The sequence below is a fragment of the Ochotona princeps genome, chromosome 3, assembly GCF_030435755.1.
Source record: "Ochotona princeps isolate mOchPri1 chromosome 3, mOchPri1.hap1, whole genome shotgun sequence".
Taxonomy (NCBI): domain Eukaryota; kingdom Metazoa; phylum Chordata; class Mammalia; order Lagomorpha; family Ochotonidae; genus Ochotona; species Ochotona princeps.
In genome coordinates this window covers 91,344,543-91,356,923 of record NC_080834.1, presented here as the reverse complement: position 1 = coordinate 91,356,923, position 12,381 = coordinate 91,344,543, and the positions used below count along the sequence as shown (strand labels likewise).

General features: G+C 45.2%; 1 protein-coding gene across 1 annotated transcript in view; it reads right to left on the bottom strand.

Moving 5' to 3' along the window:
* The window catches only part of PAK2 (p21 (RAC1) activated kinase 2), a 79,761-nt gene extending 67,699 nt beyond the window's left edge, over nucleotides 1-12,062 (bottom strand). Inside the window, exon 1 of the mRNA XM_004577818.4 lies at nucleotides 11,765-12,062. The gene's annotated coding sequence lies outside the window, so the exon portion shown is untranslated. The remainder of the gene's footprint in view (nucleotides 1-11,764) is intronic.
* Nucleotides 12,063-12,381: the final 319 nt, after the last annotated feature.

Sequence of the window (12,381 nt, the reverse complement as noted above, 5' to 3'; positions counted from 1 at the left end):
CTCTATTTCTCCTCTCTCTGTATATCCAATGTTGCAATAAAAATAAATAAATCTTTCAAAAAAAAAAGAATAAAGCAAAACATAAACAAATAAAAGAAACATCCACCCATATTCCACTTTTGAGAAAACTGTTTCTGTCATTTCATACCAGAAATACCTGAACATAACTTGCTAGAATTGGGGAAAAAAATTTTTTAACTTTCTCCATACATTCACTCATTTAAATACTTAAATATTTAAAATGTATCTAAAACGTGTCAGTCACCATGCCCAGATGCACATGGGTGTGTAACAACCAGTTCACTGAAGCCTGCAGAGGACATCTAGTACCATGGAGGACAGAACAAATTGGACAGCTCTCCTGGCCAAACATTGACAGCGGTATCTGGGCAAGTGGAGACTCTAAGGTGGACTATGCCAGTCAATGGACCTGGAAAGGATTTCCTCATCCTTGGAGCAACAAAATCAGCAGCATCGCAGAACTACTGAAGCCAGTTAAGCAGTACACTAGGAACATGCCCCACATCAGGAACATGGTATGACTTCAGGTGGCTGTCCCCCATTCCTGGATACTGATGTGGCTGGGCTGCTAGAAGGATCCCTCTCCCCTTCTGTCCCTATTTTCTCCAGATACAGGAAGAAAAAAGAAATTTGGAAACAGTTGTCTCTTCCACTTTCCCTCTTTCCTCCATTCTTCCCACCCTAACTGGGCAGGCATCCTTTTTAATTATGTAATCATCAAAAGCTAAAAAAAAAACTTCAAAATGTGTCAGATACTAGAGATCAAAGATTTAACCTCACGTTTACACTCACAGAAAGTAGAATATAGTTAGGACATGATTGCTCTGCAATGAGCTAACTCAGTGGAATCCAGCAGGAAAGAGATCCAGGATTTCTGTGTCTAAGACAGGAACTGGGCAAGGTAAGAAGTGGCCTCTGAAGGATGAGAAGGAATTTGGCAGGCAGAGAAAGAAAGGAAGATCTCTGTATACAGAGGAAACTGGGAGCGTAAAGAAATTTTGTAATTCAAATGTGATCTTTTTTCTTTCTTCCTCTTGGCTACTACCCAATTGCTACACTAAAAAATGAAACAATGACCAAGCATGAAGGAGGCTAGGGAGGCTCAGAATGTTTCAAAACTGCCTGTAACCAGCCTCATGGGGAGCGATTAGGTAACCAACAGTCACCAAAGATTACTTTAAAAAGAAAAAAAAAAAAAGCAGCAAGAAGAAATGAGAAAACCTGGTCGCAAACTCCAGACCTCCATTCAAAATGGGAAGGAGGAGTGGGAGAGGCAATATCTATATGCAGAGTGTTCTACCTCACTAGATCTCAAAACATCACAAAATTCAGAATAATAATCTACCACCTAAAGCTGAAGGTCAAGACTGATTTGACTGCATTAAGTGGTTACTTCAGTTTTAAAAACAGTCCCAGGAACAGCTCCACCCCACACACAGCATGTCATCCAGAGGTCAAGTTCCACGGGCAGAAGCAGCCAGCACAGGACACCACGGCCCCAGCCCAGGCCAGCCACTGTAGAGGATCTCTTACCCCATGGACACCAGCCTAACAGCTGGGTAGTCACCTCCCAAAGCAACACACCAGAGAAGAGGATGCCACCAGCACCCCAATCCACGGACCAGGCAAGGACAATCCAGAAATAACAGTTTACAGATACTCTAACCAATTACTATTCAGCAACGAACAAACAAGAAAAAACCCAACCAGAAACAAAGCTGCACAAGGAAGAGGGAAAGTTCTCCTTCACACAAATGTAGAACTGACTTCGAAGTTAAATTACTTGAGGACAAAGAATTAACTTACAAATGTTGTTTGGCAAACAGAGAGAGAGAGAAGTCCAAGATAAAAAGGGAATAATTTAGGAAGGGAGCATGGTCAATTTTTAAAGGATGCAGAAACCAAAATTACAATAGTGGAAATAAAATCAACAATGGAGGCAAAGGGAAAACCAAACCAGTGATACAAAAGACAAACATCTGAGCAGCTTACACACAGGACAGAAAAAGTGAGCCAACCTAATTATAAATGTTTTCAGGGAAGGAAACACAGCAGCTGAAAGAAAAGTAATAACCAAAAGTAATTTGGGAAATGAAAAAAGAACCAAGCATGTAGATCATAAGGAACTACTGCTTCAGGTAGCACTCATCAACACGCACAGGACATGATCTGTCAAAAACAACTTACTCACTCACCACTGTCCAGGCCCTGGAACAGGCTGGGCGCAGCAGTCTGAGCTGAACGATAGAGCTTCTGAGTTTCTACAGAACAACTACAGCATGGATTATGCTTTAAGTCACAAAAAATGTTCAATAAATTTAAAAGCATTTTAAGACAGTAGTCACTAACAAAATAAAATAGGCCCCGTGCAGCAGTCTAGCAGCTAAACTCCTTGCCTTGCACGTTAGGATCACATATGGACACAAATTCTAATCCCGGTGGCCCCGCTTCCAATCCAGCTGCACGGGATCCCAACCCTGCACCCATGTGGGAGACTTGGAGGTTCCTGGCTCCTTATGAGCTCAGCTCCAGCTGTTGCTGCACCTTGGGGAGTGAATCAGTGCACGGAAGATCTTCCTCTGTCTCTCCTCCTCCTCTCTGTGTACCTGACTTTCCAATAAAAATTGAATAAATCTTATAAAAAAATCAAAATTAAAAGTACCAACTATTTAGAAAGTAGTAAATAGAATACTGCTCATGTAAGTTATTGTGGTAATCAAAGATTTACTAAGACACCAGTTAAGATCACTAAATGTGAGCCCAGCGCGATAGCGTACTGGTTAAAGTCCTCACCTTGCACACACCAGGATCCCAAATGGGCGCCGGTTCTAATCCCAGCAGCCCCACTTCCCATCCAGCTCCCTATTTGTGGCCTGGGAATGCAGTCCAGGACGACCCAAAGCTTTGGGATCCTGCACCCTTGCGGGAGATCCAGAAGAGGCTCCTGGTTCCTGGCTTTGGATTGGCTCAGTTCCAGCCGTTGTGGCCGCTTGGGGAGTAAACCAGTGGATGGAAGATCTTCCTCTCTGTTTCTTCTCCTCTCTGTATATCTGCCTTTCCAATAAAAATAAATAAATCTTTAAAAACAAAACAAAACAAAAAAGAACACTAAATGTTTTGATTATTAAAAGGGGCACTATGGCACATCATGTTAAGCCTCTGCCTGCCAAGCGCCAGCATTCCATACAGGTACCAGTCCAAGAACTGGTTGTTGCATTTCTGATCCAGCTCCCTGCTGATGTGCCTAAGAAAGCAGCAGAAGATAGCTCAAGTGCTTGGGCCCCTCTGCCCTCACGGGACACCCAGAAGAAGTGCTGGTTTTAATTTGACTCAGCCACTCATTGTTGCAGCTATCTGGGGAATGCACCAGCAGGTAGATTTCTGCCTCCCCCCTTCTCTAGAACTATGTCCTTCAAATAAATAAACACATAAGAAACAATAATTCAATAAGTTAGAAAAAGCACAACCTAAGAAAATGAAGTAGAAATCAGCAATGCAGAAAAATGGAAAATCATTTAAATAAATAAATCTCTAAAGGATTAGTTAAATCCACAGAGCAGGAACAGATGCCCAGTGGTTATGACATCAGTGTTCCAATTTCCTCTCATGCAAACACCAAGGCCGCAGTGACCACTCCAGGACTGGGGTTCCTGTCATTCACTTGGGGGGATACCTGCTGGGTTCCTTCTCGACTGCCTGCCCTGCACACATTTGGGAAGTGAACAGTCCAGGGGACCACCCTGCTTCTCAAATTTAAAAAAAAGTAATTTTAATAAAAAAAAGTTACAATCAGACATTATAAGATTTATGCAAAAAGATATTCACCATAGTGTTATTTATACTTTAAAAATAATTTGGGCCCAAAGCGGAGGCTTAGTGATTTAAAGTCCTCACCTTGCACACGCCAGGATCCCACAGGGGTGCCGGTTCACATCCTGGTGGCCCCACTTTCCATCCAGCTCCCTGCTGTGGCCTGGGAAAGCAGTCGAGGACGGCCCAAAGCCTTGGGACTCTGCACCCGTGTGGGAGACCTGGAAGAAGCTCTGTGCTCCTGGCTTTGGATTGGGTCAGTTCCTGCCACTGCAGCCACTTGGGAAGTGAACCAGTGGATGGAAGATATTCCTTTCTGTCTCTCCTCCTCTCTGTATATCTGCCTTTGCAATTTAAAAAAAAAAAAAAAAGTCAATTGTAAGAATTTCTAAGGAGAACAAAGGAAGTGTTCAAGATGCTTTAATCCATCTAGGGAGTGAACTGATGAATGGAAGTTCTGTCTTTCTAATCTCTTTCTGAAATAAATATATTTTTTAAAATTCATCCGTGTATAAATAACACATGAAGACAAAGCACTGGCAAGAAACATCCCCCCCCAAAATAAAAAACAATTTTGCTAGAGATAATAGAATTGGAATCTAAAAAAAAAAAAAGAAAAGAAAATCAACTTTGCTCTTTCCAAACATTTCAGGAAGATGGAAAACGTTAGGAATAGATTACAAAAGGGCTACTTTAATAATTGGCTCTTTGAAGTACCTGAAATTTGTCTCGATGCTTTACCCTAACTATCACTGTTCTTGTGGTTATTAGACAACAATTATGCTCACTCATTGGTCTAAATACTACTAAATAATCTCCAAGTTAACAGTAGGAATTTTCTTGATGCTTACTTTCATAACATGAAAGAATGTTTGAGACAGGTCGTCCATGAGCTGGTTCACTCCCGGAAGGCCTCCAGCAGCCAGGCTGAGCAAGGAGGAAGTCAGGAGCCTGGCACTCCAGCAGGGACTCCCAAGGTGAAAGGCAGGGGCCAAGCCAGCCACTGCAGCAATGATCCGCCCATGCCCAGGTGCTTTAGCAGCTGCATGGGAAGCAGAGCAGCCGGGATGGGAACACTCCGATATGGGATGTGGATCTGAAGCAGGAAACCCCAGGTGCCACAATGGCAGGCCCAGGAGTAGCAACTTTCAGAAAAAAAAAAATTTTATTTTTATTACAAAGTCAGATATACAGAGAGGAGGAGAGATAGAGAGGAAGATCTTCCATTCCAAGTGAGTACAACGGCCAGTGCCGTGCCGATCCAAAGCCAGGAGCCAGGAACTTCCTCCCAGGTCTCCCACGCGGGTGCAGAATCCCAAGGCATCGGGCGTCCTCAACTGCTTTCCTGGGCCACAAGCAGGGAGCTGGATGGGAAGTGGAGCTGCCAGGATTACAACCGGCGCCCATACGGGATCCTGGCGTGTTCAAGGCGAAGAGTTCAGCCGCTAGGCCACAGCACCAGGCCCAGGAGTAGCAACTTTTTAAAGCTGAGTGAGACTTTACATGCATTTTGTTATTATGAAATAAAGGTAAAAATCAAAATAAAGCCTATCCGTAGAGAACCTATTAGCACAGAAAAAATGTTATCAACAAAAAGGCTTGATAAGCAAGATGTAAGGACAGCTGAAAATCCTGTAATGCATGTTGTGTTTTTACACATGTGTGCATACATATATAACATCACCTTTCAGCCCTGTGCTTGCTAGAACATACAAGAAACTAGTCTGGGAATACCTCAAAGTTTCTTTGGAGATCTCCCCAATCGAACTGCTGGACTCAGAACTCTAACCAAGAAAGACAGAAGACAGAACAGGTCAATCATTCATCTCAGCTATATGTTGGCAGCGAAATATGGGGCAAATGGAGACTTCATGATGGACCATATCAATCAGTGGACGACCTCATAGAGCGAAAATGGCAGCGATTCATAACTAGAGAACTATTAAAACAACTTGAGCAAATATCTCAGAGCATGCCCCGCACCTGGGACTTGGGGTGGGCAGGAAACCGGGTGGGGCTTCTCCCTCAATATTCCCCTTTATCTCAGATACAAGATGGAAACAATATGGACATAATAGTATTACCCACTTCCCTATACCCCCTGAACCTTTTTTTTAACCATAATTAACTATGTAAACATTGTCAACGATACAATAAAATAAATTAAAAAAAAATAACATCACCTTTCACCAATATTACTGAACTCTTCCAATTCCCTCTGATTAGTCTTAAAATGACAGAAAGTAAGAAATAACTCTTCCAGAAAGGTTAAGATGCTAAAGAATATACAGTGAGATTATCAAAATCATAGTAAAAGCAGACTCCTAAAAAAAAAAAAAAGGTACATTCAGAAGCTGAGAATCTGCAGGTGGCCAATGGGCCTGACAGTGCAGACCTCTGTGTTCCGTATCGGGGTGTCTGGGTTCCATTCTCTATCCTGGCTCCAGGCTCCAGCTTCGCATGAGTGTGGACCCTGAGCAGCAGAGAGGGCTCAAGCACTTGGAGCCTTGTCTCCCATTCGGCCACACAGGAGACCTGGACTAGCCTAGGCCAATCCAGCCACTGAGTTCATTCGAGGAATCAACAGATGGGAATCAACACATTCTCTCAAATGAATAAATATACACACACACACAGAGCTGGGATTTGAAAAAATGAGAATAAATTAGATGGATGACAAGAACTAAGAATCAAAGAATGGCATGTCTCTCTTTCCAATTATGATAGTTACAATAAAACCATTACAGTATCTTCTTTCTTAATCTCAATAAGGCAATGAAATTCCACCTTACTCTCAAACACCTCAAATACTTAAGCCTGCATTTCATTTCTATAGCAAAACTATCTCAGACTTTAACTTATAACCCTCTCCCATAAAATACTCCAGAGAGATTCAGATAAAAAATCCAGCAACTAAAAATACTCCTGGGCCCGGCAGCATGGCCTAGCAGCTAAAGTCCTCACCTTGAACGCACCGGGATTCCATATGGGCACTGGTTCTAATCCCGGCAGCTCCACTTCCCATCCAGCTCCCTGCTTGTGGCCTGGGAAAGCAGTTCAGGACGGCTCAAAGCTTTGGGACCCTGCACCCGTGTGGGAGACCCGGAAGAGGTTCCAGGTTCCTGGCTTCGTATCGGCACAGCACCGGCCATTGCGGTCGTTGGGGAGTGAATCATCGGACAGAAGATCTTCCTCTCTGTCTCTCCTTCTCTCTGTATATCTGACTTTGTAATAAAATAAATAAAATCTTAAATAAATAAATAAATAAATAAATAAATAAATAAATAAATAAATAAGAGACCATAGAAGAATGTTTTCTGTAAAGGCTGAACAGGTAAGATCTTTGAACAGAAGGCAAAAGATTAACATCTAATTCTGTGTAAGAAGTTCCCACAACTCAACAAGGGAACACAGATTGGTAAAGTCTTTTTGAAAGGCTATTTGGCATCTAACAAAACTTAAATACACTTAGGAATCCTTATTAGGAAAGTATTTACATAGATACCCATGTGCACAAAGATTGCTGTCAAAGTTAGAAATAACATAAATGATTATGAATAATTAAATAAACACATTCTAATGGAATTTCTTACAACAGTTAAAGACAAGGCACCACTATATATACATATTGATATAGAAAATATATAATGGGGGCTTGGCAGCGTGGCCTAGTGGCTAAGGTCCTCGCCTTGATCCCATATGGCCGCTGGTTCTAATCCCGGCGGCTCCACTTCCTCTCTATCTCTCCTCCTCTCAGAATATCTGACTTTGTAATAAAAATAAAATAAATCTTTAAAAAAAAAAAAAAGAAAATATAAAATGACTAGATTTTTAATTTTAAAATCACTGTGAAGACTATGACATTCAACAGATCATTATTTTTAATTTCACAAATAAAACTGGTAACAGCACATAGTTAACCCTAGACTGGCCTTTGAGAACAAACTGTTCAAAATCTGAAGACTTAAAAGTCTTGAGGGCCCGGCAGCGTGGCCTAGCAGCTAAAGTCCTCGCCTTGAACACGCCGGGATCCCATATGGGCGCCGGTTCTAATCCCGGCTGCTCCACTTCCCATCCAGCTCCCTGCTTGTGGCCTGGGAAAGCAGTTGAGGACGGCCCAAAGCCTTGGGACCTTGCACCCGCGTGGGAGACCTGGAAGAAGCTCCTGGTTCCCGGCATCGGATCGGCGCACACTGGCCCGTTGCGGCTCACTTGGGGAGTGAAACATCGGATGGAAGATCCTCCTCTCTGTCTCTCCTCCTCTCTGTATATCCAGCTTTCCAATAATAATAAAAAAAAGTCTTGAACATTGATTGCTCAGTTTCAAGTTTTAATCAAAAACACAAAATTGGGACCAGCACTGTGACACAGCACATTATTAACCAGTCATCTGCAACACCAGAATCCCACTCCAAAAAGTGACATACAGCCCAGCACGTGGATAATACAACTGAGGAAGCAGTGGAGGATGACCCAAGTGATTGGACCCCTGCCACCCATGTAAGGAGTCCTGGAAGAAGCTCCTGGTCCCTCTGGCTTTGGCCTGAGCTCTCTTGCTCTCTCTCTCTTCCCTTAAAACTCTGTACTTCTTTTTCTTAAAACAAAACAAACAAAAAAAAAGATTTCGATTGGAAAGATAGATCTATAAAGTATAGAGGCAGAAAGATTTTCCATTCTTTGGTTCACTCCCATGTGGCCATAATAGCTGGAGTAGTCAATCCAAAGCCAGGAGCCTCCTCCGGGTCTCCCATGCAGATGCAGGATCCCAAGGAGTTGGGCCATCTCTACTGCTTTCCCAAGCTACAAGCAAGGAGTTGGATGGGAAGTGGAACAGCAAGAACACAAACCAAACAAGTAAACCTTAAAAAATTTCAGGTTGGGCCCGGCACAATAGCCTAGCAGCTAAAGTCTTTGCCCTGCACACAGTTCAAGCTCCCATATAGACATATGTTTGTGTCCCAGCAGACCCATGGAAAGACCCAGAAGAGGCTCTGGACTCCTGACTTTGGAACAGTGCAGCTCCAGCCATTACGGTCACTTGGGGAGTGAATCAATGGTTGGAAGATCCTCTTCTCTGTCTCTCCTCCTTTCTGTATATCTGGCTTTGCAATAAAAACTTAAATATATATATAAAATTTTCAGAAAGTCAAAAGATGTTACATTTGAGCATTATTCTTTTGATAACCAGTAGTGACAGACGAGAGACAGGAGGAATTTAACAGTACCTACATATTTTATTCCTGGCTATTAAAATAAATACCGTTTTAAAAGCATAAACGGGGCCCGGCGGCGTGGCCTAGCGGCTGAAGTCCTCGCCTTGAAAGCCCCGGGATCCCATATGGGCGCCGGTTCTAATCCCGGCAGCTCCCCTTCCCATCCAGCTCCCTGCTTGTGGCCTGGGAAAGCAGTTGAGGAAGGCCCAAAGCCTTGGGACACTGCACCCGCGCGGGAGACCCGGAGGAGGTTCCAGGTTCCCGGCTTCGGATCAGCGCGCATCGGCGCATTGCGGCTCACTTGGGGAGTAAATCATTGGACGAAGATCTTCCTCTCTGTCTCTCCTCTTGTCTGTGTATCTGGCTGTAATAAAATGAATAAATCTTAAAAAAAAAAAAGTTAAAAAAAAAAGCATAAACGAATGTGACTGTTTCCTAAATTAACTCCTTTAAAAAGTACAAATGAAGGGCCCGGCGGCATGGCCTAGCAGATAAAGTCCTTGCCTTGAACGCCCCGGGATCCCATATGGACGCTGGTTCTAATCCCGGCAGTTCCACTTCCCATCCAGCTCCCTGCCTGTGGCCTGGGAAAGCAGTCGAGGACGGCCCAAAGCTTTGGGATCCTGCACCTGCGTGGGAGACCCGGAAGAGGTTCCTTTGACCGGCACGCATCGGCCTGTTGCGGTCACTTGGGGAGTGAAACATCGGATGGAAGATCTTCCTCTCTGTCTCTCCTCCTCTTTGTATATCCGGGTTTCCAATAATAATAAAATCTTTAAAAAAAAAAAAGTACAAATGACAAAAAACACAAACTATTATTAATCATGTTCACTTCAAAATCTGCCTATCAAAAAACATCAGAAGACCCATAGGAATCCCTGGAGAAGATAAGCTCCTCCACACACACACCTACTGCTGCTTTATGAATTCACATGTGCAGGCTCATCACTAAATATCACACTGCCCAAAAGAATAACCCTAAACAGAGGTTCAACCGGCAGGCCTTAGGGGAAGTCAAATAATGCAGGAGTTCTCCTTGTTACAAAACAAACAAAAACAGAGGCCTGGAGAGAGAACCAGGAAGCCAAGCAGTGGACACTAACCCGCCAGGCTTCCCACCTGACCCCTGCTCCACTTCATCCACTCAGCCAACAGGACACTGGTCACCTGTAGGACAACTGCAGCTCCTGAACGATGCCAGTGCTGTAGCCGAGCATCAGGCCCTATTAGGCCCTATTTTTCAGAGCCCATGGAAGGGAAAAGACAACAATGGACTATTTAAGGAACACAGAAAATATGCTGAATTTTGGTCAACCTTTTTCGCAAAACCTGAAAATCAGTTTGAGAACCTACAGGTCTTACATAAGGCCAAAAACATGAATTGCCAGCTTCCGTCATGGAAACACGGATCCCGCTAGTCCTCAGGCTAATTAAGTGCTGAGGGTGCACGTGTGAACCCATCACCTCACAACAGTATTCCAAACAGAAGCTCTGAGGAAGGCCTTTCTTCCCGCAGATACAGGGCAGACACAGCCGCCTAAACCAGCACTCACACTGTACAAACGCCACAGACCAGCAGGCAAAGTCGGCAAGTTGTAACCTGCTTCAAAAATTACTATCTGCTGTCTTCATCCCCCATCCCACCCCACCCCAACTTCATTTAATGTTAATTCTTTCGGACAATGCTACCAGGAAAAAAAAAAAGGACCAAAATTCCTGTACATCTCAATATCCTGCCTACTATCCTGCCTACTTTATAAGAGCGGAAGAGTTCAGTAAGAGCAGAAAAAAAAAAAAAAGTGACGTGAACAACCTTGATCCAAAATACAGCTCGTCTTAATTTTAGGCCTGCCGGTTCCGATGGTCTGTTTGATGCAAAAGGAAGTTTGGAAAAACAAAATAATTTATACAGTTCTCTTAAAAATAGCTGAAATTTATTTCAAATCACACACACGGGGTCCTGGAAGTTTAAGATTGGAGGATTTTGTGGAGGAGTGCTAAAACCTCACTCCACCGGGTTTAATCATGGCAATTACCTGGGCGCACTGAAGTTTTGGGGTGACTTTCAATCTTTCAAGAATTAGCCCGAAAAAGGTTTGAGTGCAAAAGCGTTGGGGGAAAAAAAAACCAAAAACGCCACCCCCTTCAATTTCACCTGAGAAGACTCAAACGCTCACCTCCTGGCCCCAGATCAAACCCCGACTCATCAAAGTTCTGGTTTGAGGCACAGGGCCCTCAATGCTCCCTCCCCCAGCACCCCGGAAAACTCGCGTTTCTACCAACGTGGGGATCTGTGGAAAAAGGGGCAGAGACTTGAAAGTTGAGAAAAGAGCGAAAGGGAGGACTCGAAGTCACATTCCTAAGCAATGAACCTGACGGGGAAAGCGATTGAGAAGTAAAAGCAAGGTTGGAAAAAAAAATGAAAGAAGTTAAAAGTGGGGTCAAGAGGCAGAAACATGAGGGAAGGAGGCAGAGCCCGGGGTGCGCCACGGTCCGGACAGGGCTGGGTCTGGCAGCCCTGAGAGCTCCCCAGCTCAGCAAGCTTCCCATTTCGGGCTAACGCCGGAGAAGAAAACACCCCTAAAGGGAGCAGACAATGAAGCCACCGCCCCAGGAGCCGCGGCTTCGGGGCTCGCAGGTGGCGGCTTCCCGGCCCAGCTCGAGAGGGGAAGAGGAAGGAGAGCGACGGCTCGCGCCCCGGGGCCTGTCTGCACACTTACCCCAGGCGAGGAAAAGGTCCCCGCCCCAAGCGAGGCGCCTCCGTCCGAGCTCCCGGCGGGCTGCGGAGCCGCCCCGGGCCAGGCGCGCGGCGGGGAGGGGAAGGACGGGGCGGCGGGGCGGGAAGACGAGTCCCGCTGGAGCGCGGCCGCTGCTGCACCGCTAGGCCGAGCGGCAGCCGGAGCCCTGCGGGCGTCGGGGAGGGGAGGGGAGGGAGCCTTCGGCAATGGCGACGGCCCGGGCTGGAGGGGAAGCGGAACAACCGCCGCCGCTGCGCGTGGCCACAACCCTGGGGAGGAGGGAAACGGCGGGGAGCGGTGGGGCGGGGCGCCCCGCCCCACCGCCGAGTGGCTCCGGCCAATGGGCGCACTCGCGCGGGGGCCGCTGGGAGTTGTAGTCTAAGGATGGGCAACGCTTGCTGCTCTTTTTTTTTTTTTTTGAGTGGTCTTGTATTGAAAGGAATAGCCAGACTCTCCATCGGCTCAGCTTTGTCTCCAATCCGGTTTGGCCAACTGCAGTTGCCCAAGGACGATTGATGATATACAAATCTGACCCAAGGGCATCTGTTTCTTAGAATCCATCCATTTTGATTTTTCCCTGACCTACAAACTCTATTTTT